We start from the raw sequence: 24943 nt of genomic DNA on the forward strand, positions 1-24943 counted from the left end.
CGTTTCCAATCTGGCAGGCAATTAGAAATACCCACGCCGAGAGAGCAAAGCACATTGCAGTATTTATGGGACACCGAGATGCATTGTGATTAAATACTGCTGCACAGGACCGATCGCCAGAACTGTGTGCTGTGGCGGAGAGAGGAAACAGAACCAGCAGTTCCAGAAACATGGAGAACTGTCCATCCTGCTCCAACAGGAAACCGCAGACGTGGGGGCCATGGCTGTGTGAGGAAACACCCCCATTTTGCCTTACCAGCGTGACCTGAAAACTAGTTAAGCGTTTCCAACCAAGCTGTACATTGCTTTTGCATCCATCTGTGTGACTAATGAGCCCCAGTCATGAGCTTTCTGATTAAAATGGCTCTGGATTGTCCTTAAAAGAATTTCAGAACTTCACAGATACTTTAAAACGTCACATTTCATAATAACTCAATTAGTAGTTTTTAAGTAACTGTTCAAGTTGGGAGACGACCAAGCAAAGATTTTCAAAGCGAGGGCTCCAGCTGTTGGCAGATCCAAAGACGCTCACAGATTAATTGCGGATCAACATCTGAGCTGCATCGAGACTAACCCCGGACCGCCTTCTGTGTGCACTGCACACTCCTGAGCATCGTGGGCCGAGACCTGAGGGACTGACCACTTGGAGGGAGAATGGGAGGAAAGTCACCAGCAACGTGGGCGGGATGTGCCAAACACCAAACAAGAGGACCAAATTAGCGCAGGGTTTCAGAAGAATGAGGACTAGCCAGGAAATCTGTGTGGAAGAGATGGGGTTTTATCTGGGCCCTGGTGTGGGAGTTGGAAGACTTGGGGGGGGTTAGGATGAGAGTGGAGTGGGAGACGGTGGCGCAAGGGTACTAAGCAGACGGACTTAGCTGGTGCCAAGCATGTGACCTGAGGGACAGCAGGATGGGGATGGACCTGGAGGGGGATGGAGCACCCAGGTGGTGCGGGATTTAAAGCCAGGTGACAGGATTTGGGCTTTTACCCTGGGTGTGGTTGGGAGCAGAGGCCCCGGGGCCCACCCCACTTCTTCCTCTCCCTGGCTACTCCATCTTGGCACCGCTATCTACCCAGTCGCTAAGGCCCCACGCCAGGGAGTTGCCTGGATTCTGCTTTTTCAGCCCTCCCCACTGTCCACTCCCTGCAGCCCATCAAAAGTCCTGTCATTTCAACGTTCAAAACATATTCCAAATCCGACCACTTTTCATTCCCTCTCTAACTCCCGTGCTGGTCCCAGGCGCCCTTGTTTCCGGCTGGGTGAGAACGATAGCTTTTTCACTGGTCCCATTTCCGTCTCCCCGTGGCAGCGAAGCGGTCCTTTCGGCCATAAATTAGACTGGGAGCATCTCTGCTTTCCACTGTCACGGCTCCAGCGGCCCCCGTGGCTCCGCCCCCAGCTTGCAGAGTCCTGCAGGACTGGCCCAGCCAACCACCCTTCTCCATCCTCATCCAGCCACAGAGCCCCATGTCCCTTCGGGCCCACCTCAGGGCCTTGGCATGTCCCATTGCCTCTGCCCAGACCACTCATGCCCCAGCTCTCTGCACCGCTCACGTTGTGACATTCAGGTCTGTCCAGATACCCCACCCTCTGTGAGCCTTTCCTGACCACGTCACTGGGACAGCCCCTCTTCCGACCCTTTGTCCTGTATGTTCGCTTCACGGTCGTTGTCCCGATGTGCGGTTATACCACGTATTCCTTTGTGCGAGTGTTTATTCTGTCTCGCCCCATGGAGCACAGCTCTGTGGGGCAGGGAACCGTCTGGTCCTGTTCATTGTCGGAGACCCAGATCCTAGAGGCGGGCTGGCCAGGGACGTGGGGCCTCCTCGCCCTCCGGGAAAGTGTGCAAAATAAAATACATCAGATTACAAAGGAAACCAAATATACTGAAATATAATGGAAATGGTTGTCAAAATACTAAAAAGGCAGTCTAACAATGTTTCTGCTCCTTTTAATACATTAAATAATGAAACTTTATATGGGTATAATAACTACTGTATTAAGTACATTTAAAGGTACTGATGAGGGTAAATGTTATTTTGCAATGTCTGCAACAATTATGATACGATATGAAAATACCAGAGATTTCTATTGGTGACGGAAGTCACAGGTACCGGTAATACCGCTGTGGTTTGGGGCCTGTGGTCATCACTGATGGAAACGCTGAATTCGAGGTAAGAATAAAGGTGTCATTTTCTTCCAGGTGAGTTCCCAGACTTCCCGAATTCACGGACCAGGGTGAAGACACTATGTAGTAGGTGCTCAATAATCATTTGGTGGAGAAACGAATGATTGAGGGGACAGAGGTTTTAGAGCAGATGCGGCATGATAGCTAACTACAGTGCACATCAAAAGAGTCTTCTCCTTTGCAAAGCAGGCTCTGCGCCAGGTGCCAGCAGTAATGAGATGGGAAGGACACAGCCCTGCCGGGGGGAGGCTCTGGCGCACAGCTGGATGAAACAGTCACGTGTAAGCAGGTGATTTCAATGCAGTATGGCAAATCCGAAGGCTGTACCAGGAGGCTGGGCTCACACTGAGGCCGCAGAGCAAGCACCTGCAGGAGAATCCCTTGAACTGAATGCTGGAGAGAAATTACACTTGTCCAACAAAGGAGGGGCTGGAAGTGTGTCCTAGACCCAGGGCACAGCATGAGTGGAGCTCTGAGTTTCAGAGCGGGGAGGGGAGGGCAAAGTGCAGTAGGAGAAGAAGTGGGGGATCCCTTCCTTCCTTCCGTTGACATTTATCGAATGCCTCCTAAGTTTCAGGCCTTGTTCCAAGGACTGAGATTCTCTATTTCCAAGGAGCTTGCATTTCAGTAGACGACAGACAACAAATAAGCGTATGCTGTAGTGTCCAGCAGTGATGAGTTCTGAGGAACGTGGAACAGAAGGTAAGGCTGAGGTGTCCCATAGGGCTGTGGTGTGGGGGACTCTGCAGGCTACGCTCAGGAGCCTTGGGGAGGTGATGGGAGCTGCCGATGATGTAGGGAGATGTTGTTATGACTGAACTATGTCTCCCCAAAGTGCCTATGTTGAAGCTCTAACCCTTTATATGACTGTATTTGAGACAGGGCCTTTAAAAAGGTAATTAAGGTTATAAGAACTCATGGCGGGTCGGGATTGCCAATAGGATTGGTGTCCCTATAAGAAGAGGAAGAGACACCGGAATGTGCTCACGTGGGGGACACAGGGTGAAGGCGCCATCTTGCAAGCCAAGGAGAGAGGCCTCAGGAGAAAGCACACCTGCGCACACCTTGATCTTGGACATCCAGCCTCCAGAGCTGTGAGAGGAGAAATTTCTGTTGTTTAAGGCCCCACCCCGGCCCGCCCTGCCGTGGTACTTGTTATGGTGGCCCAGGCTGGCTGGTCCATGTGTCGCTGTTAGTGAGACCGTGTTGGCTGCCGGTGGAGAAAAGCCTGGGGCAGAACAACCTGGAGAGAGGGAAGGCAAGAGGAGCACAGGTGCATGGTTGGAGGTCATGGGAGAGTCCTGACGGGGGCGAGGAGGTACCGGGGTGGGGGAGGGGATGGAGAGGAGGAAGCCGCGGGGGAGGGGTAGTGGGCAGGGCTGGGAAACGGGACAGTCCGTGAGGTAAGGAGGTGGCTGGCAGGTGCGGTTTCAGAGGGGATGACAACTCGTAGGTGAGCACTGGGTCACTGAGGCTTCTTTCCATCCCCACATTTCCATGCAGACCAGGAAGTGGGGGAAGGGAGGTCATTGTCCTGAGACTTCCTCTCTCTGGCTGGGGGCAGGGGGAGTGCGTCGTGCGGGCCTATTGTTCCCACACAAAGGGGCAGTGATAAGTAGGTTGTTTGCAGCTTCTGGTGCCAGTGGGAGAGGCTGCCTCCTTGCCCCAGGCCCTGCCGCATGGGGTACCAGACGATGCGAGGCCTCGGCTCCCCAACGGGCTGGGGCTTGTACCTGAATCACAAAAGAGGCATTGATGGGCCGTGGGCAGGCCGAGGAGGTCAAGGACCAAGCCGGACAGCACTGGGCTGGCACAGGCTGCTCCTGGGCCCCTGAGCGGCACCCCCACTTCTCTGTAGTTCAGTCCTGCCCCCCTTTCTTTCCCTCCCTTCCCTCCTTCACGTCTCCCTCCTCCCCCCGACCCTTAAGCTTTCTCCCGCTTCCCTTCCACTCTTGTCATCTGCAACTTTCCGGCCTGTACAGCGGGCACCCACTGCTCCCCATCCTCCCTTCCGGCCCAGGGCCCTGAGCCCTCCTGTTCTCCTCTCTGGATACCCCTACTCCAGCACCCCGCACCCCTTGTCTTCAGATCAGCCCTGGCCTATTCTGCTTCCCGCCTCCGCTCCCCTCCCCTCATCAAAACTTACCTGTCCTGAGTCCCAGCGCCCTCACGGCCCTGCGGAGTGGATGGATGGCTTGGTGCTTGGGCCAAAGATCTGTTTACCACACTAGTTATCTGGCCGATCTGATCTCATTTGGGCCGAGGCATCTACTGGAGTCCCTGACTTAATGTGTTCTCTGTCTCTCAGGTCACGGGGGCCTGATCAGGGCTCCTCCTTGCCTTGAATCTACAGCTTCAGGTCTGGGGGGAGACGTGCCACAGCTCTGGGTGTGCCCCGCTTCCTCCTCAGGCCGAGCACCTCCACTCTCCTAGGGACCCAGCAGGTGCTCTGCCTCCGTGAGCCCATGGCCAGGGATGGACATGACCTGGCCCCGGCTGCCTGTTCTCTGCTCCCGCTCTTTGTGCTCCTGGTGTACACCTGCGTCTCACCTACCACCACCTCCCGCTTTCTCAGGTCGACCATTTGTCTGATAAACTAGTTCACACCAAGGCTACAGCTCCAGTTTCCTGGAGCCTCTGCATTTTTCAATGACAGTCCGAGGGATCAATCTGGTCTCAAAAGAGTGGCATTTTGGCGAGATGGGCAGGCGGATCGGGTGGCCTTCTTGCTCAGATGAGGCTATATGCATGTTCACATAATCACCCTGTGTCGCCCACAGGGGGACCTGTCTTCTTTAATTAGCACATAGAGGTCACTCCTGCATGTCGGCCAGATGACGGTGTGCGTGGGAGAGGGCAGCGAATGATGAAGCTCCCCGTTGGCACCTGCACACTTTGCTTTTCCCTGCGCTTGGAAGGGCCATTCCGTGAGGTGAGAGCGTTTTCTCCACTGTGTTCTATTTCTGCGGCACCTCCAGGAGCGCTCAGCCCAGAACTGGCACCCCAAACACTTTTTGAATAAGTGGGTGTGTCACAGTCCCATAGCCTGGCAAGGCCATTCACTTCAGGAGGCTGGGGGATGGGTTCAATGGCTTCTTGGGGTCCCCTGCAGTGCTGGGGACCGACCTCTCGTGGACTTTCTTCCACAGTCATTATGGCAAATCTGCTCTCACACATAGTGCCGGCGGCTTTCCCGGTCCCCGTTGCATCTGCTCCTCACAATCACCTGTAAAGGACCCCATTCTATAGAGGGGGAAACTGAGGCTTAAGGACATTAAATGTCCTGCTCAAGGTTATACGAACAATAAGTGAGCCGAGAAGCCGAGCCTGTGGCCTGGCCGCCCTTCCTGCCCTGCGGTAAGTTTTCGGTCATGAATACTATGATAATAGTTACGATCATTAACATTGTAATTTAGAGCTTTGGAAAAAGCAGTACAAAAATGTAGCCGGCTTGTCTGTCTGCAGGGTGAATTTTCCTGTTTCCTTGCGTGGCTTTGAACTGGGAACCGTGGGCCTGTCTTGCGTGGAACTAAGGATTGCCACCTGAGGTTACCTGGCCATGAGACACAGCGTTCCCTGCCTCCTTGTCAGGCCCAGACGCAAAGAGGGGCTGGGCTGTGCACCCAGGTGCAGTCCGTATTTAAGAGGTTTCAAAGCAGAGCCAGCACTTCCTGCGCAGTCCCCTCCCCACTTCCTGTTCCCAGTGACTTTGGGGAAAGAGCCAGCTTCTGCACCTCGGATGGTTTGGTTGAAATGCAACAAGCTTCATAAGCTAGTGTTTCTTGAACTTTAATAGGCTTGCAAATCACCTGCCAACATCAAGATGTAGAGGCTGATAAGTCAGATCTGGGCGGAGCCTGAAACTGGGCTTCTGACAAGCTGCCAGGTGAGGCGGGGCTGCCTGCGGGTAGCCAGGCCCTGGGTGCTTTGTGCCCTCGCCCTCGCCTGGGCTGTGCGTGTGCTGGCTCAGCCTACACGGGAGCTTCTAGAAAATCCCTGACAGGACTTCTCCACCATTCTTTTGGTATAAAAGCCATGATCCTGGATGATATGAGGAGAGGGAGTCCTGGCAGCTGCCACCAGCCTGGCTGACGAGAGGAGCCGTGGCCTTGCCGTGCTCATGGCCTGTGACCTGGAGCAGAAGGCGCCTTCGTCATCTGTTAAATCTGCTGGTCTGAGCCTGAGGCCGCCTCTCTTGCCCCATGGGCACAACCAGGCTGCCGGTGGCACTCAGCCCATTGGTGTCTTGGTCAATTTTGAGGGGGTGGCGGGCAGAGGGTGGGAGTTTGGGTCTTCTTGCTTTGCCTTAGGCTCCGCTCAGTCATCTGTCAACTTTTAGTGTGACTTTGGGTGTCACATTACTGCCACATGGGTTGCGCCATGCTGCAGGGGACAGGGCGGGGGCTAATTCCCCTCCTGGGGCCACCTGGACCAGAACCTGCACCATCTGGTCCCCAGCTGGTGCTCCAGTGTCTCCCGGAGGATGGGGACGTTGCTGAGACTATATGGGGTACACTAAGCATCTGGACTATTCCAAAAACAGAAGAGAATATGCACCCTAATCCCAAGAGAATGCGGGGAATGAGCGGCCAGCTTCCTACTGCCCAAGCCATGCTGGTGCTCTGCTCTCTGTCCCCCCAGCCCCGTGCCCTCGGCAGCCGCCAGGTCTTGGGCCCTAGTGTCTCCCAGTAATTGATGGGGCAACAGCATCCTCTAGGAAGTGTGGTGGAGAGCCAGAAATCATATTTTGTTCTTCCCCTTTTCTTCGAGGGGAACAGGACTGTTTCTGGAAAAGGAATCAAGACGAGACACACCTCGTAGGATGAGATGAGACAGGGTCTCACCTGGAGACTTTAAAGTGTGTGCACGGAGCAAGCAGTCAGTGGTGGAAGCAACCGGTTCGAAGCATCCTTAAAAGCTCCTGTTCTTTGAACTCAGGGCAGAGAGCTGAGCGGGCGCCCGGGCAGTTGGCAGTGTGCAAGGATTCGTGGAGACGGCCGAGCGGAGGTGCCGGGACGTGATGCTGGCCCCACAGGTGCCTCCTTGGTTAGTGGGAAATAGAGAAGGAGGCACCAGAGTGAAGGCCAGTGGGGACGAAAGGAGGGGTTTCTTCTGAGAGCAAGAGGTCAGATGGGCAGAGGTTGCGGGGTGGGAGGACTCGCCTCTGGGAAGGAGGTAGCTGTCATCAAGAATCTCCCCTGGAGTGAGTGCTTTGTGGGCGCTAACTCAGTTACTCCGCGAAGGAGCAGCCAAGGGAGATGTTTTTATGCCCGTTTTACAGGTGCAAAAGCTGAGGCTCCTTTAAGGATGCAGTCATTTAAAGCCCCAGGCATGTCAGCAGTAAGCAGTCTGCATTTTACCAAGCCTTCCAGGCGATTCCGTGGCTCGAGCCATGCGTCCAGGGTTGTGTGGCGGTGGCCTCTTTTTCAGAAAGGACATTTCAGCTCTAAAAACTGAGACGTAGCATCTGTGAAAGCTCAATAGGAAAAATCATTAGCACGAGACGACCTTCTAGAAGCATTCTGTGGATTCTTCAGGCAACTAATTTCTGGGCATAGACTAAGGGACGGAAGAGGTTTGCAACTGCATAGAATCGACGTGTTTATACAAAGCTTATTCTCTTGTGGACGAAGATTCAAGCCCCCTGCCTTTTCAAGCAGAATCAGGGCAAGGTGACAGTTTGTATATTTGCCGATGTTCGGGTAAGGTAAGACCTTTGTCTTTAAAAGATTTTATTGACTGCGGGCTTTCAGAGATGCGTTGTCTTGACCTGTGGCTCTGTCGAACCTGAGCTAGTACCTCACTCCTGAACTGATGGTGAAAGGTTTGTTGAGTGTTTACTATGTGCCTGATATTTTTGAATGTGCTTTACAAGTCTTGCCTCCTGAATCCCCCCAGTGAGCCCATGAAACAGGTACTGTTATTATTCTTAGTTACAGATGGGGTCATGGAGGCCCAGAGAGGTTCGGTAACTTTCCCTCGATCAGTAACTTTCCCTAGAAGTGTCGTTGCCAAGCCAGGAGCCCAGGTAGGTTTGTTTTCTTTTTTAAACATTTTACTTTGCACATGTCAAACATATACAGAAGTAGAGAAAGTAGCCTAATGAACCTCCACGTGTCCGTCACTCACTCTGAAGAACGATCAACATTCTGCCGTCTCGTTTGATCTCTTTCTTAGCTTTCACAGCACGTGTGGTGGTGTTTGCTGGAATGGTTTAATCCTGAGTATCATATCATTTTGCCCGTAAATACCTTATTAAGTGTATGTAACAGGTAAGGACTTTTCCTCTTTTATATGACCATATACTGTTCTCACACCCCAAAAATGATTCCTGTGTATCATCTAATACTTGGTCTGTGTTCAGTTTTCCCCAATCGCCCCAAACTGTCTTTTTGCAGCTGGTATGTTCGAATCAGGGTGCAACCCCCCAACACTGCATTCGGTTCATGTTCTTTAGTCTGTTCTGATCTGTAACAGTTTCCCACTTAAATTCCCCATTCCATTTACTTATAAAATATTCTGGATTTTGTTCTTTACTGCTGTTTTGCTGCTGTCATTTAACGTGTTTTACTGTCTCTTATATTTCCTTGAAGCTGGGACTTAGAACTAGAGGTGGAATTTCATTCGGGTTTAATTTTCTGGAAAGACTCTTTCGCGGGTGCCACTCCCCCGCTCTGTCATGCAGGCTATCTAGTGACTCAGTTTTAATGATGTGAAGATCGTCCCACGGGTTCAGGTGGTGTCAGCCTGGTCAGTTGATGACACAGCTCCACGTCAGTCTTTCATCTGCCTTAGCAGCCGTCAGTCACCAGCGAGTGCCATCAAGGTCTGTTATGTCATATAGGATAGCAAAATGGTGATTTTCTAACCCGACCGTTTCGGTCTGTATGCATTAGCGAACTTCCCGCTCCAAGAGTCTGCTCCCATTGACTATTTGCTAACATAAGCCGTGTGACTTAAGAGTTTGTGCCCCGAATCTGTGATTCTCAATTTTTCATGTGCACAGAAATCACCTGAGGGTCTTGTTAGAATGCAGATTCTGACTCCGTAGGTCTGGGGGGGACCTGAGGGTCTGCATTTTTACTAAGTCCTCAAGCGATAGGGATGCTGCTCGTCCGAGGACCACACTTTGAGTAGCGAGGTCCGTCGATCACCTATTTTGCTTCTCAATTACATTTTCCTGACTGGTTCTTTCTTCTACAGAATTTTTGGCTTATCTGTGCATCGACAAGCTACTCCGATGCTAAACTATGGTTCTGCATTTACCCTTACAGAGGCAAGGTTAGTGGTTTTGAAACTTAAGTCTCCCTTCCAAGTCACCTTCCTGCTGTAAACTAAACTCCGGAGTGTGTTATTCAGACTACTAAATGTTATCATAGCTTAGGATTTTCTGAGAAAAATGGACCCATCACATAATGTCATACTGAAGGTGTAATTTTTATTGGGTTTGTGTGTGTGTCTCGCATTTCATTAAAAGTCCAATGTTTTCCTAAGAGAATATGATGACTTGGTGCTGTGCTAGGAGCAGACACATCGTCTTCCGGTGTGACGTTTGTAGAAACAGCTGAGGACTCTGCCTGTCTCGTGTCTAGTCCCCCTTCTTTTGTCAACAGAAACTTGGTGTCGCTTTGGAGAACTATCTGCCTGAGGTGTTCTGCTCTTGCTCAGTCAAGGGCCGGGCCAAGCAGACCCTCTCCCTTCATGAATTTAAGTCTTGAATAGAACATCAGGATGAAAACGGTTGGAGCTCAATTATTTTAACAGCAGTGCCGAGAAGGAACTGTCCTCTGTGTCTTCCCTCTCAGTTTCCTAGAAATGCCTTGGTCCCCTCTTTTCTAGAGTTGAATACTCTTTCTTTGAAAATGTGGGGTAGCCCATAATTCCCCACGAATTCTTTTCTGCTTAATTTAGCCAGAATCGTGCTCTGTTGCCGATGACCGAGAAACCCTAACTGAGCCTCCATCACAGTCTAAAAATGGTGGGACACGCCAGTTGGTGCCGTGGCGGGGAGGAGAGTGGGCAGGCTGACAGGCGAGCGCTGTAGGGCTTTTGTTGTTTGACTTAGCGATGACAGCAGCACTGATCACTGCCATCGTGGCGACGCATCAGACGACCCTGAAAGCAGTAGTGAAATGAGGAGTCGGGGCAATGAGAAACCCCCTCGGAATGACATTTCTTTCTCTTGACCTCCATGGGATTTGGTGTTATAAAGTCCACTTTTGCCCACTAGTCAGAGGGGCGTGTGCTTTACAGGCGAATTTCAGGTGTTTGAGGCCAGAGCAAGAAACTGCCAGCATCCGAGATCGGGTCCTGTCATAGGATCCTCGCTTCTCTGCCTCCCACAGCAACTTCATCAACACCTGGAGCTGCAGCCATTGTGATCCCAGTGACACCCCGAATCATCAGAAAAGCCATGTTCTCTATATTCTGCTGAAGACGGTAGAGGGTGATTTCCAGCTGGAGAAGATAGATGGATACACATCCTCCCTAATTCCTAATGAAGTAAATTAGTAAACAAACAAATGTAAAAAGCAAGACAGCTGCACATAAATACAAATAATAACCAAATGAGGAATCACCTTTGTGTCTAGAAGAGTCGTGACCTTGTAAAGAACCAGAAAGTTCTGACGCAATGCTGCTCTCGAGTGCAAACCTATCTTCCCAAGAAGAGAAAGGGGGGTTGATGAAAAAATTAGCGTTTTTACTAATACTCTTCATTTTAGAGAGAAACAGAATCTCTAGAAGAGAAGGACAGAGTAGGCAGCCATGCGAAAAGATCCCTTGAGCTTGGAAGGCCCTAAATGTCACCTTGAAACCTTAGGGCAGAGGAGGAGTTGCCAAGGCCTGCCATCGTGGAGGGAGCCAAAAACCACAGAAGTGCGATACAGCCTTGGCTGGATGGAACAGACCTTGGTTTCTGACGTTCGGTGGCACCCCAAAAGGGAGAGCAGAGTCCAGACTCCCAGGAGAAGTCCGCTGGCCATGCTCCTCACCCCATCACCTTCCCTGTCCCCATCTCTGTGTCCCCAGACTGTAGACAAGTGGAGAGCTGAGTAAAATCCACCGCCACACTGTAGCCCGCAAGACAGTGAGCCCCAGATAATGTGGAAAGGCGGGGCGGGGGAGGTCGAGGAAAATTCCCTCACTCTGTAGAGTAAATAGATGTGTGCAGAGCTGTACTCAATAAACTTGAATAAGATAAAGGCCTGGTATGGCAACCATACAAACACACGACAGCAAGCAACAACAGCAGACTAAAGAAAGGGGCCATAAAAATGAATGAATGAATGAATGAATGAATGAATGGCCTGTGCTGGATGGAAACATACTCCAGGAACTACCTATGAACGTTTTTGGATGAGAGAAGAACTTAATAAGACTGAGTTTGGTAAAACAAGACCTCCAAAGTGAAATGACGTGATATTATAGAATAAGGTTTTAAAAGATTTCAGAGCAAAAGAAACACACTGAGTTCAAAAAATAATATTGAAGATGATACATCAGGAGACATCATTAAGACATCACTGAAAAATCAAATTATTGACAAAAAAGAATTGATGAAATGATTCTGGGAAATACACAGGGAAAAGGCAAAGATTAGGTTAGAGTTGATGATAGCAAGAGAGGATAAAGATGATCCAGGATAACGATAACTGACATCTCTGAATAAGGGACCCGAAAAATGAAACGGGGGACAATAGCTCAGAGATAAATCATCGGAAATAAAGTAGGAACCTTTAGATCAAAAGGGCATCGGGAAAAAAAATGATACGTGCGTACTGGCGTTAAGCTGTATCCTGGATAAGATATTGAACTTGGAGGATAAACAAAGACTTCTCAGACATTCAGGCAGAAGAAGCCCACAAGGGGAAAAAGTCAGGTGAAGCAGACTCATTAAGAGAAGACAATGGGGCAATGTCTAGAATGTTCCGAAGGAAAAAAAGCAATATCCAAAAATATCAAACCTGCGTGAGCTGTCATTTAAGCAAAAGGGGAGCAGGCAGATCCTGGAGCAGGAAAGGGCTCAGGGTCCCCGGCAGCCACATGCTCTTCGGGGAAGGAGCCCAGCCAGTTAAGAAGGTGAATTCAAATGAAAAACTTGGGACTCTAACAAAAAGCGGGAAGTGGCAAGACATGAGTTCACGTTTCCAATTTCTTTTAAGATGAAAAAAATCAAAATTAAAACAAAAATTTGAAAAAAAGCTTAATAGCTAATCATCATGTTTTAAAACTGCATACGAATCTATAAGAACTAATGTTTCTTTGGGGAAGTCAGTGAACAACAAACATTTATTCGAAGTTAAGAAATTCCTTCAGCTTTTTCACCTGCCATAAAATTCAAATAAAATTAAATTCTTTTTGTTTTAAAACGACATTATGACACCATTCAGTTCATTTATTCAACAAATATTTATTTTGAGCCCCTGTATGCCGGGCAGTATTGTAGGCTCTGAGGAAACTGAACAAAGATCAGTTATATATGCATAGTTATATATTTCTGACATTCGTATTATAACATCAACATACGTTAATATAATTATATAATATATATAGATTACATTTATATTATGTAATCTATGTTTTTTAAAATGCTGTAAAATTATTTCTACTCATCCTTCTATGCTTAGGGAAATTCAGAATGACATTCACCAAATATTAACACTGCGATTTCTGGGTGGTGGTCGAGGTGTGTCTTTGAAATTTCATGTCGATTAAACTCTTTTCATAAAGCACATACGTAACACTTTTCAATGAAAACGGTATAATTTTTAAAAACTCGAATGCTTTAATTAATTGGAAATTGGGGAAATATTCCCTTTCATTTATTAATTCTGCAGTTCTTTCATTCTAATAGTGCTGACCGTTTTTCTGTATCTTTATTAACTAGCAATATATTAGTCTTTGCTGCAATTTTCCATTTCATATGTTTATATGTGCTTTTTCTACCTTTGCTGTCTTCAATATGTTTCTTCTTTGCTGCAAATATTATTCCTAGTCTTGTTTCTGTGTGTGTTTTTATTATTAAAATAACCTTTTTCGTTATAAAAAATACATGAGCATTGCGGAAAATCAGATAATATAAATAAACAGAAAAAAAAAACCCTGCACAATTCCACCTATTCAGAAACAACTTCAGAGCTTCCATTAACACCTTAGCATACATTATATTTCCAGATGCTTTTCCATATAAATACCAGTTGAAATTTTTTTTAAACAAAATGTTACAGTACCACACTGTTTTGCAATGTGCTTTTCTTCACTTCATTTACTGTGGACATCTTTCCATATCCTTAAAATTTTCCCTAAAGTTTAATGGTTATATGCTGTTTTATCATTTGGCTCTTTATTTTTAGTTCATTCACTCTTGGCTATTTAGATGGTTTCCTGTCTTTCAACCTTATAATCGTAACACACTGAACGTGCTTTATAAGTAAGTTTTTGTGCACCCCGCAGCTCCTTTCCCTGTAAGGCTGCTGGGACAAAAACCTAAACACATTTTCAAAAGATGTTTGACATTTATCGAAAACTGCCATTTAGGAAGACTGACCAAATTTCAGTCCACCCAGGAGTATATGGCTGTCCTTGTTTCTAGGGCTTGCTAAAAACGGCATCACTTTGCTTTCCTCAGCCTTCTTAGAGGTGAACAATTGTGTCTGAAAGTTGCTTGAATGTGAAAATCTTTGATTACTAGGGAGGTTGATTTTTTAAAATACTTATCAGCAATTTCATTTCGTTTTTAAGAACCGTCTCTCCATATTTTTTGCCATTTAAAAAAAATTGGGCATCTATTTCTCCTTGTTTTGGAATAGTTGTTTATGTTGTAAAGATCGTAACTCTTCAATATATACTTTATAAATCTTTTTCCTGGTTTGACATTAAATTTTTGTTATGATCTTTGTGCAGACTTTTTATTTATTTCTGCCACAAATTTTTTCCAAATTCTCCTTGGAAACATTAGGGATGTACATAGTGTAGTACACAAAGTTTCTATTTAATCACAAGGAAAGTGGCAAAGCTCACGCACTTGGCCTCACAAATGTCCCCCTCCAGTCCCCCTCTCTGGTCCACTGCGGTTTGGGCGTGGGCCCCAGGGGGATGTGTCCATCCCAGGACACCTGAGTGGGGCGAGGCAATGCGCCAGTTGTGGAAAACTGGGGAGTCAGCTGAGAGCCCTAGGCCAAGGGAACGACCTGGGGCCTTCCTGCTGAAAGTGACGTTTGAGGAGCAGACAACACGCGAGTCCAGGAACAGGGTGGCCAGAGTCCAGCCGGCGGCCAGAAAGGGCTCTGAAGACTGACGCCCGCGAGATGTAACCTTCCGCCACGGCACTTTACCTGCCTGCTCTTCCGTGGGCTTCGCTTTGTGCTGAGATTATTAACGTACAGGTATCGTGTTTTTCCTGCGTGCAACCCCTCCGATGGCTCGTGTCCGCTCTGAATCCCCCTGAGTGACCAACGCAGCACGTGGCTTGCACAAGCATCCTGCAGAATGAATGCCTTACAGATTGTTTGCCCATATTCACATTACAGTGTCAAATTAGCAACAGCTGCCGCTTCTCCTTCTTTGTGATGAAAATGATGGTGGCTTATTTGTCCCCCCAAAGGTTGGCTGCTAATGTAGCTCATCCGATTTGGAAGTTAAAATTAGCTAAGGTCACTGAAAAAATAAGTTTTTCCCAGCCATTCACTTTTGCGAGATAAGGTTTTTTATAAATAAAGATCCTTGATTACCCATTATGAAAAACTGATCCAAAGTTGTATTTCTCTGTAGTCTTTCCTGAGGCCAGAACTCCAGGCAGGAGCTCACAGCAGCACTTCCTTATTAATTTCCACCGGACCAGCCAAGATTATGAATCAAAGGCAAGGCCATAGTTAAATGAAAATGGGAAAAAACCTTTGTTTTGTTTAAGTGGTGGCCCGGAGGACACATTCCTCCGAGAATTCACTTTATCATGTCACAAAGGGAAGAGTACCCCAAAATCACAGAGGGAAGGCCAGGACCCCAGGGAACATGTGCCCTCTGTTTAGAGACTTGACACCAGCCTGACTCAAACGATTAGCATGTGCCGCGTCGCTGAGCGTCGTGGGGAAAGCCACCCCTTCTCTCCCAGCAGGCCCCCTCTGGTGGTCCTGCCTGGGGTCCCGCCACCAGCAGTGGCCTGAAGAAAAGCATGCAAGCTCCAGCCAACGGGGGTGGGGGGGTTGGGGGGGGGAGAAGGAAGCCAGAAGAAGGCTGGGCTTGCCGAGACCCCCTCGGCCACCAGAAAGGAACAGAGGAGTGTTTGTTATTCTTCAAAATGTGTCTTTTAAGCATCTGGCAAAGTCACCACACATAAAAGTAATGCATGTTCCAGTGAAAGGAAGCTTTGAATAAAGCTGACTGTTCACTGTCTGGCCCAGCGTGTTTGACTTGAACGACAGTTGTCGGGGGACAAGTGCGTACTTGACATTTTTTCCAAAGTAGGTGAGTGTCTAATGCGTTGCCAGCCCATCTCCAGGATGGGAGCTGGGAGAGACACCTCTGTGTATTCACCGGCAGCAATGCGACCTTCTACCTGAGCCACCCAACATGGAGCCATTTTCGGTGATAAACTCAGGGATTTGAACTCTACTTCTTTGTTCCCAAACCAAACTGGGGGTTGGGGTGTTGATTCTCAGCTCGGGATCTGAGTAAGGCCACTTCGTAGCTGTTTTACCGTGGGCAGGTCGCTTGGCCTCTCTGTGCCTTAGTTTAAGCATTTGTAAAGAGCAGAAGGTTGGACTTGCATTTATGAAAACCTTCTTTTGATTAAGGGTTGACAAACCATGGCCCACGGGTCAAATGTAGCTTTCCTATAGCTGGTGAGGGAAAAAAGTTTTTTCCATTTTTAAATCATCGAAAACGTCAAAAGAAGAGTATTTTATGACGTGTAAAAATTATATGACATTCACATTATGCTACGTGAAATAATAAATACTGTGTGACACGAAAGAATCAATACTGTGCGATCCCACTTACGTGAGGCACCTAGAGTGGTCACATTCGTAGGGACAGACGGTAGAAGGGCGGCTGCCAGGGGCTGGGGGTGGGGGCGAGAACTGGGAGTTTGTGTTTAATTTGTAGGGCGTCGCAGTCTGGGGAGATGAGAGAATGTAGGAGGGGGATGGTGGTCATGGGTGCACGACAGTGCGAACGAACCGAAACATACGCTTGAAGTGTCTAATATAACTTATGTACGTGCCAGGACGATAATAAAGAGTGGATGTGCCCATGTGGAGCGCTTGGGACACCTGGCATGCAGCAAGCACTCGGTAAATGCGAGCCGTCCACGTGAGAAAGGGTCGACACCGGGTGGTGGAGGAGAACTGTGGCGACGCTTCTGATCTGCACAAATGTGTCCACTTGGGATCCCAGAGTTTTCACACACATGAATTCCTGAAAGCCGAACCTCTCTGCCTGTGCATTCTCTTCAGGGCTTTGCTCAGTGACAAGCAGGGGAACTTGGGTGGCTACTGAGGTTTTCCTCCTCCCTGAAGGGAGCCAACATCTGCAGAAATGTGCTTGAATGCTTCCTCCTCGATGATACCCAGGTGGCCGAAATATGGCTTCTGCCTCCCATAGTCCCAGCCGGCGCTTCCTCTGCAAGACTCAAGAAACAACCAGCCCGAACTGGCCCCGCACGATGAGTTCAGAACAGGAAGTTATTGGTGAAGTCCTTGCTTGATTTCTTCTAGAACTAGGAGCAAATAGTTTCCTCTAGAGATGATTATGAATATTACCGCTGTGTAATTGTCTTAAAACCAACTCCTCCAATGCAGTGACTTACTATTTTTAGTAAGCTTTTCCAGTCTCTGCATTTTGTTTCCAAAATAATTGTGTTATGGCCAAATTAACGAGGACTGATCAGTGCCTTAAGAGGCTTGATACATTTCTCACGGCAACATATTCAGGACCCCAAACAGTCATTTCTAACAGTCGGAACAGGCAAGGGAGGGCAACGAAGTTATGTAAGACTTCTCTTCAAGGTAAAAATCTCGATCTCTACTTTTTAAAACGGTCATGAAGAAGGGTTCGTGGAGGAAGCCGGTCAAAGCCCAGCCTTTATGCATCGTTACCCAGAGGGCCCTCGTGCGTGGAAACGGACCAAGATGAAGACAGTGTGAAGATGAGCTTTGCACACTTGCAACAGGCTCGCCGAAAGTCACCCCGTGTGCTGCAGAAACGGCGGCTCACGTTCTTGCCCCAGGGGTCTGCCACGGTCTGTGGCCATCCCGTTACACAGGTCACAACTCAGTTCTGCAAATCAGCCTTCCTCAGGAGGAGAGGTTTTTAGCCGGGGGCTCTGCCAGCCTCGCTTGGAAGTGGGATGTGCCTGTCGCCCCCAGTCAGATCCTTACAGCCTGAAGTGAGAGCAGCAAACCTGTAGCCTGTTTGAAAGAAGCTCGGTCCATATGTGGACGCTGACAAGCCCTGGGGTGCGCCAGAAATTAAAACACGACGATCACGCTTTGTTTGGGACATGGGAGGGGGGAGTAGAGAGGGATGGGCTAAACTTTGGGCAAGTAGAGTCATGGGTAAGGCATAGGTCTGAAAGAAATGCTTTCAGATATTACAAGCAGCATACTAAATGGATTCCTTTGGGGGAAGAAACTTGGTTGTAAAAGATTCTGTTCTAGACGCTGCTTGTACCTTTTGAAATCGTGAGTGCCCGCAATTGCCAGGAAAGGGCAGATGAATTCAGAGAACGGGTAGAAATTGGGAGGGCCGAATGGACAAAGAGCATATGACATGCGCGATTGGGCAGGGTCTGTGCCACACGCACAGTGGTGTGCCGGTAAGTGGTTAACAACTGGTTCTCCAAGAGCAAAAAAGAAAAACCGTGATTTATAGCATTTGCCAATTCCTGTGGTGTGCAAACTCCCACCATGGCCAAGTTCAAGCTAGCCCTGTGAACTCCTTGGACTTAGCCTTGGCAAGAGATGCACACGGCTGGCTTCTAGGAGTCAGGAAGAGCCGGCTCCATCACGAGCATGAGATAAAGAGCGATTCTCCAGGATATGAGAGAAAAGTGAGAATGTGCATGAGGGGAAAAGACCCGGATGAGGAACCTCCTAGGCATAACCTGGGCCCAGTTACTTAGTAGGATGACTGTCACTCATTTCTCACTGGAGGTAGGACACTTCAGCGGGGATGTGTGGGGCCCTTCCTGAGATTTTCACGTCTGGGCGGGGAAAGCTGGATCGCTGTCAGTTTCTACTGGACCGTGGGCAACGCGACGGATGCCGAGAACCATCACGGCCGGCAAACTTGCCTTTGAGAGGCGGCAACGCCAGCCCGGCGCCGAGCGCCCCCTGCAGGACCCTGTCTGGGAAGAGGCGGTTAAGCAGGCAGTTACGTGACGGCGGAGACGCGAACGCGAGCCAGGCGCAGGGCAGGGAATTCCGACCGGGCTCCTCGGCGCGCACCGACGGTCAGGACGAACCCGCGAGCCCGAAGCAAACGCACAGCGAGAAGACGGGTGAACGCGAAGGCAGCGCCGGCATCGGAGCCCACGCCGGCATCGGAGCCCACGCCAGCGTGCTAACCACCACTGTGCTGTTAGGAGCCACGCGGTGACATCTTCGAACGTCAGTGGCAAAGAGTCTGGGAAAGCACCTTCCACCTCGGCACCTGCGCTTACCGCGGTGTGGCCTTGGGCAGGTTTCTTCACTTCTCCGAGTGAGTTTCGCTCTCATCCTTTTGCAAAACGGGACCTGGCAGAGCCCGGGTGGCAGAGGCCATGTTCTCATCGCGCCTCTGGGTAGAGCTCACGTTGCTGAGCACAAGGGGCTTAGCACCTGCAGCGTGACCTTGAACCTGGGTTCTGAGTCAACGTGACCCTGAACCTGTGTTCTAACAGGCAAGCTGACTTCAGGTCACTCTTAACCTCCCCAGGGCTCACCAGCTTCATGTGTATTAAACAGTCATAGCGAGGGTGACCACAGGGCCCCACTGCCTGGGACAGTCCTGGCTGATGCCTGCTGTGCTCATGTAATTCATGACCGTGCCCTATTTGCTCCCAGCGTGTCCCTGTTTGGGCGATAGTGTATACGGTCACTTTCGATGGTTAACATTTTTCAAATACTAACTTGCGAGAGAACGTGCTTTCCCAATATGATTTTATTTGATGGTTTTACTTAATCACGTAAGCTTAGAGAATGTACTGAAGGTCATAGTGACAGAACAGAGACTCGGACCGAAATCCCGGATCTGTCTAAAGCCGACGTCTCGGTTCCTCGTAGCCACCATGCTTCGCTGCCTCGGCGCTGTCCAGTCACTCGACAAGTATTTATAGAGTGCCTGTTATTCTATTCCAGTCCCGTGGTTCAGGAGAGGTTTCCAGAAACAAGTTCAAAAGCTCTGCATGTGAAGTTGGTTATCGCTAATAAGTAAAAGCATCATTAATTAGGCCCATGCCCACGGCACACACGGGAGGCCTCGGTGCGCGTGTGGCGTGTACGAGGCACATCCAGACCTCAAGGAATCTTGCAATAAATGAGCTTTGCCTTTTTAACTTGATGCTTTGGGGAGGCCGAAATAATGTGAAACATTAGCTTAAGTAAAGCGCCAATTAAGTAGGTGTGTTTGGCACAGGGCATGTTCTGCTTGATAATTGTTCTTTATCATCTGCAGATGTGGGTCAGATTCCCAGAGATGCCCAATCCTGATGCCAAAGAAAATCAGGTATCCCTCCCAGGGGCTTAAAGAGACAGCACAACCGTTTCAGGTACAACTGGATTGTTCCGCAGGGGGACTTGGAGGTCGAAGAAAAAAATAAGGGATCCCGTAGGAAGGTGAGGGTAGAGAGTGGGATAGTAGGTTCTGTGGTCACCTCTGGTCATTTAAGGGGAGCCCCTGAGTGTCGGGCACTGTTCTAGACACGATTCGACATGACGTCTATGCAAGGCTTCTCTGACTCCTGGTCACTGTCTTTTTAACTGCAGATTCGTTTCTGTGGCACTGAATCCATAGAACTACATGCCATGGCTGGCTCCCAACGGCCGCCTTCAAATCCCCAGCTAAGGGTCCCTGTCTGTCCATCTCAAGGCTGGGTAAACTCCCCCAGGCTTCTAGAGCTGACGCCCATTCCGTCAACGGTCTGTTTTCTCCGATCAGAACGTGGCCTGGGTGTTATTGGCCAGTGCACAGCCGGCCCACCTGGGCCGGGAGGTTAGATGTGTGTTAGTGAGGTACCTGGGGCTTGAGCGCTCTTTCCACAGCAGCCCCGGGGCTGGGTCCAGCAATTAGAGACTCAGGGGCCAGGGGCGTAGATGGCTGGTGCAGAAACGTGTCTCACGGCTTCAGTCGACACCGAGTCCATCGCAAATCCACCTTGCGTCGGTCAGCTGTCCATCCACACCACACACTCAGCTAGAACAATGTTTTCTTCTAGACAAAAGTAGATTTATTAGCGTAAGTTCCCCCAAAGCCCCCGGCACCTGCTCGAGACCCCTCCGAGTTCTCTGTGTGTGTGTGTGGGGGGGGCGGTGCTGCTGAAGGACAAGCTGTTGAGCGGGGGACCAGGGCGTGCTCTGTGTTCCGGGGTCCCTGGGGCAGCAGCATCTGATGACGCAAGCCGGCCAGACACGTGGCACCTCAGGCCCCAGCCCAGAACTACTGATTCATACTCTGCATTTTCATGAGACCCACAGGTCCTCCGCCTGCCGAGCGTGCGTGGGGACCTCCTGTAGACCACGGCCACCCGCCCGCCCGCAGAAGGCTGGAGCTCCAAAGCCATGAGGATGCGCCCTCAGGTGCTCTTGACTTCCATCGCTTAATTTTCTTTTCGCCCTGTTGCAATCTGTAATCGTCTTGTTTAGTTACGTGTTTATTGCCCGTCTCCAGAATGTAAATTTTATGGGGGAAAAAAGGATTGTCTCATCCAGTGCTGGATCCCCAATGCCCTTGCCCAGAGCCCCACACAAGGCAGCACGTAAAAAATATTAGCGGGGGGGCCGGTTGGTTGCATGAGTGAATGAATGAACGACTCTGGAGAGAGGGGGCGGAAGACGAAAGGCCGATGAGTTGGCCGTTCTCTTCTTGAGCTTCTTAAAGGCAACTCTTGTCAGCCTCACTCGCCTGTGAAGTTATTTGTCACAAAACTCAAAGCTGCCCGGAGTAGAAACGTGGGACGATGCACGGATCGACTGTAGCGGGTGTAGGCTTGCCAGGAGGAGCCTTCAATTACCCGGCACTATTGTCGTCACATGTGTCAGAGAAACACTTGTAAATAAAATCTGATGCAGGAACCCAACTTTGACGACACGTAAGTGGGGTGTTCACAGCCCCACAGTTCCAGATCAGGGAACACTGTCGTGCTCAGCCCAAGGTCCCCCACCAGGTATTCCTAGGGGTGGGGCTTCCTCCTGGGCCACTGGAGGCTGGCCTAAGTACCTGCGGTGTTTTTGTTATATTAGCCTGAACGGACTAAGTCACCAGACTGATGGGCTCAGGGGTGAGTCACAAAGGGATGGCTTGTTTTTCTCTATGGTCAAGTGTCCCTTTACTGGTGTGAAATTTTGACAAACCTGTGTGTGATAGTTGGTGGCTGGGTCATTTCACTATGTATGGAACTGGACTATGTCAATCAAAACTCAGCAGCAGACAGCATTAGTGCTCAAATCGTTTGTTCATAATGTATTGCTTTTTCAGATAGGGCTTTGGTATATAGCTGCAGAATCAAAACAGTGAATTTTTATTGACACACAGAATGAATAACAATCCACTTTCGCAGTGAGGGGCTGTGCTATGGCCCTCTTCCCACCTGTAATTACTTATTGAACACCTGTGTTCCCAGCTGACGGGGGCATCTCCCATTTGCTGCTGTCGCTGGCATCCCAGGTGCTCAATAAATGTTGATTGAATGACTGAATAAACAAATATACACGTCAGGGGAACTGTCTGCAGTTTCTTGGTTATTTATTGCATGTTTGCCTACATGATGCCTTTTTATCAAACGCTCCATTACCTCCCAGATGTGGCATGATGTGAAGACCCACCGTGGTTGCTGTTTCGTGTGGATTTTCGATTCGCTTTGGGAACACCTTGCAAAAGAACGAAGGCGAATATATTGAGGTAGCTGATGGGCCGCACCATCGTCACAGCGGGGAGAGGAGGTGCGTGGACGCGGTGGCTTCGAGCGCCACAGTGCTGCAGCCTACGGCTTTGCCTTCACGTGCTCTGGAGATGCCTCACGCATGAGAAAACGGCTTTCTGGAAGTCTGGCGTGGTTTTCACATGACTCACTTGGGAGGCATTTCAAGCTACTTCTGACACCCACATCCGTCCCCCTGCTTTTCCCAGGAATTGATTGGATTGGGCTTCCGGGTGTGCAGGGGGTCCTCAGGCCCAGCGCAGGGATGCCTGTTGGGCCAAAGTGACATCTGCAGTCAGTGTATGTGGAATGAGGCAGGGTGGGAGAAACGGATGAAAACGCAAAAGCCGGTGTACGTCTCTCTCCTGGGCGCACTTTATCCATGTGGATTTAAATGTACTGCAGCCGAATTAAACCCCAGGCTGAAGCTCCACTTTATTTAGATCGCAGTCATGTCGAGCAGTGGTCCCCAGCTTTTTTGGCCCTGACCGGTGCCCCTATGAGGATCTAACGCCTGATGATCTGAGGTGGAGCTGAGGCGGTGATGCTGGTGCTGGGGAGCGGCTGCGGATACAGATGATGCTTCGCCGCTTGCCACCTGCTCACCTCCTGCTGTGCAGTCTGGTTCCTAACAGGCCACACACTGGTACCCCTGACGCAGAACACACATGTTGGAAGATGCATTCAGAGCTTGGGATTCAAAGGTGCTGGAGGAAGTGAGTTTTGTCATCTGATGTCACCAGTAGAATAAAGTAGGCATTTGCTACCAGAGAGGCTTTACTATTTGCATCAGGAACATCTAAACTGAAAAGGAGAAAAAAAAAAATTGGTTAGGCCAGGACCGTGGGGCTTCGGGGCTGTGCCACGCTCCCCTGCCATCGCTCGCCCACTGAAGGAAAGAGGGAGATGTCCCCGTTCCCTGACTCTGTGCCTCCAGCCATTGGCCTCCCCCTGCCAAGTTCAATGTCAATCCAGGACAGCCGTGTGTCTGACCCTTCCACCCAGGCTGTTGTGAGTCCTCAGCCCACAGACCGGTGTCTTTAGCACCTTAATGACACGGCCAAAGTGGAGTGTCTTCTCCTTCCCCTGTGGCCACCTGTTAAGGGCTGAAGTCTCTGTCCACTCCCCTGGGATCTGGGCTGGCCTGACTTGCCGCGCTGGCTAGGAGGTGACGGAAGTGATTCGTGTGACCTCCGAGGCTGGGCCTTCACACTCCTGCAGCTTCTGCTTTCACCTGCTCGCACTTGGAACCCAGCGCTGTGCGGCTGGAAGCTCAAGCCTCGTGGAGCGGCTGCCTAGAGGGACACCGTGGGGCTTCTGTGGACAGCCCACCTGAGCCCCCAAATGACAGTACAAATTGCTGATCCCGTGAGTGAATAAGAGAGTCGTCATTCCAGCCAGTTGAGCCCAGATGCTTGTGGTCTCTGGGACACCACCGTAGAGCGGAAGAAGGCGCCCAAGCTGAGCCTGGTCGACCTTCACGACCTTGAGGGTAACCACCATCCCTTGTTTGGAGCCACTGTGTTTTGGGACGCTTTACGTAACAATGAGTAACCGAGAAACCCAAAGATGGGCTCGCTAATAATATTTCTGAAGGCCGGGAATTTCTTATAAAATGCAGTGTTTGGTCAGGATATAAATTTCCAACAAAAACTGTAGCCGGTTGGTGAATTCTTTAATGTTAGCACCAAAGGGCCCTTTGTAGGCCTTGTCATTCACCTTTCATTCCGCAGGCAGTGAAGTTCCTGGTGCCAGTCACCCTGGCGTGAAGAGACAGAGGCAGGGGAGGAAGGCAGGTACCTGTGTAAGGTGCTTCGGAGTCACGATGAAGAAGCGGTCTCAGCTTAAAAGCTTCTGGTGGCTTCTCACCTGGCTTACCTGGGTTCACCTGCTTTAGGCCGAGTGGAGACTGGCCGCAGTAGATGCTGGTGGCCACCTCCTGGATCATTCGAAGAGTCACTCGGCGAGTGCCGTGGACCTGCTTGTGTTATGCAGGAAGATGCAGGTACTGGGAGGATCTGCTTCTCGGAGTCTCCCCTCCCCCAGGTCCTAGCAGGGAGCATTTCCTCTGAGCTGAACGTTTACACACAGGCCCGCAGGAGGGGACCCATAAACCAGAGTTATTACCCAGCGGAAAGGCGAGTAGCTGGGGACTCAGACTCAGGGCCTTGATGCTAGGAAGATTCAAACATCACCATATTCATTTTTTTTTTTAAGCTTTTCTGAGCAAGTGTATATTTCTGTACGTTTAGAGATTGGCGGCCCTGGAAAATGAAGTGTATTTATCTACCAGATATACATCGTAGAAACAGCTGCAAATTCCACCTCCCCACCCCCCCACCCCGCACACCCTGTGCTGCTGGGGCTCTCAGCTCTGACCTGTGGGACTCATGCTCTGCAGACAAAAGGCAGCTTCGTTTGCTTTCACGCTCTGCCCTTGGCCAGGCTTGGGGTGACGCCTGTGGGAGGTGGAGAGCCTGCATGCTGGGACCCAGTGGCGTCAACACCAAGTCTCGGCTGCAAGTGGGAGCAGCTTCCAGAACCTTCTCTGGTGGCCTTGAGTCACTTTCAGGTCTTTACTTAACAAACCGATATTGATCTTTGCCAGGCCCTGTGCTAGACCCTGGCAATGCAAAGA

At 49.8% G+C, this 24943-nt stretch overlaps 1 long non-coding RNA gene across 9 annotated transcripts; it reads left to right on the plus strand.

Moving 5' to 3' along the window:
- The first annotated feature begins 861 nt into the window (after nt 1–861).
- LOC120608861 (uncharacterized) lies at nt 862–24488 on the plus strand. Of its 9 annotated transcripts, XR_005654550.1 has the most exons (8): nt 862–3465; nt 4973–5124; nt 5342–5549; nt 5658–6078; nt 6963–9473; nt 19845–20624; nt 20864–21437; nt 22187–24488. It is a non-coding gene; the product is annotated as an uncharacterized LOC120608861 (long non-coding RNA). The 9 variants fall into 9 exon arrangements; XR_005654549.1 differs by having other exon boundaries at nt 19845–21437; XR_005654547.1 differs by lacking the exons at nt 19845–20624; nt 20864–21437; nt 22187–24488 and having other exon boundaries at nt 6963–9018; nt 9396–12135.
- The last annotated feature ends 455 nt before the right edge of the window (nt 24489–24943 follow it).

The sequence above is a fragment of the Pteropus medius genome, unplaced genomic scaffold (assembly GCF_902729225.1).
Source record: "Pteropus medius unplaced genomic scaffold, Ma_sr-lr_union100, whole genome shotgun sequence".
Taxonomy (NCBI): domain Eukaryota; kingdom Metazoa; phylum Chordata; class Mammalia; order Chiroptera; family Pteropodidae; genus Pteropus; species Pteropus medius.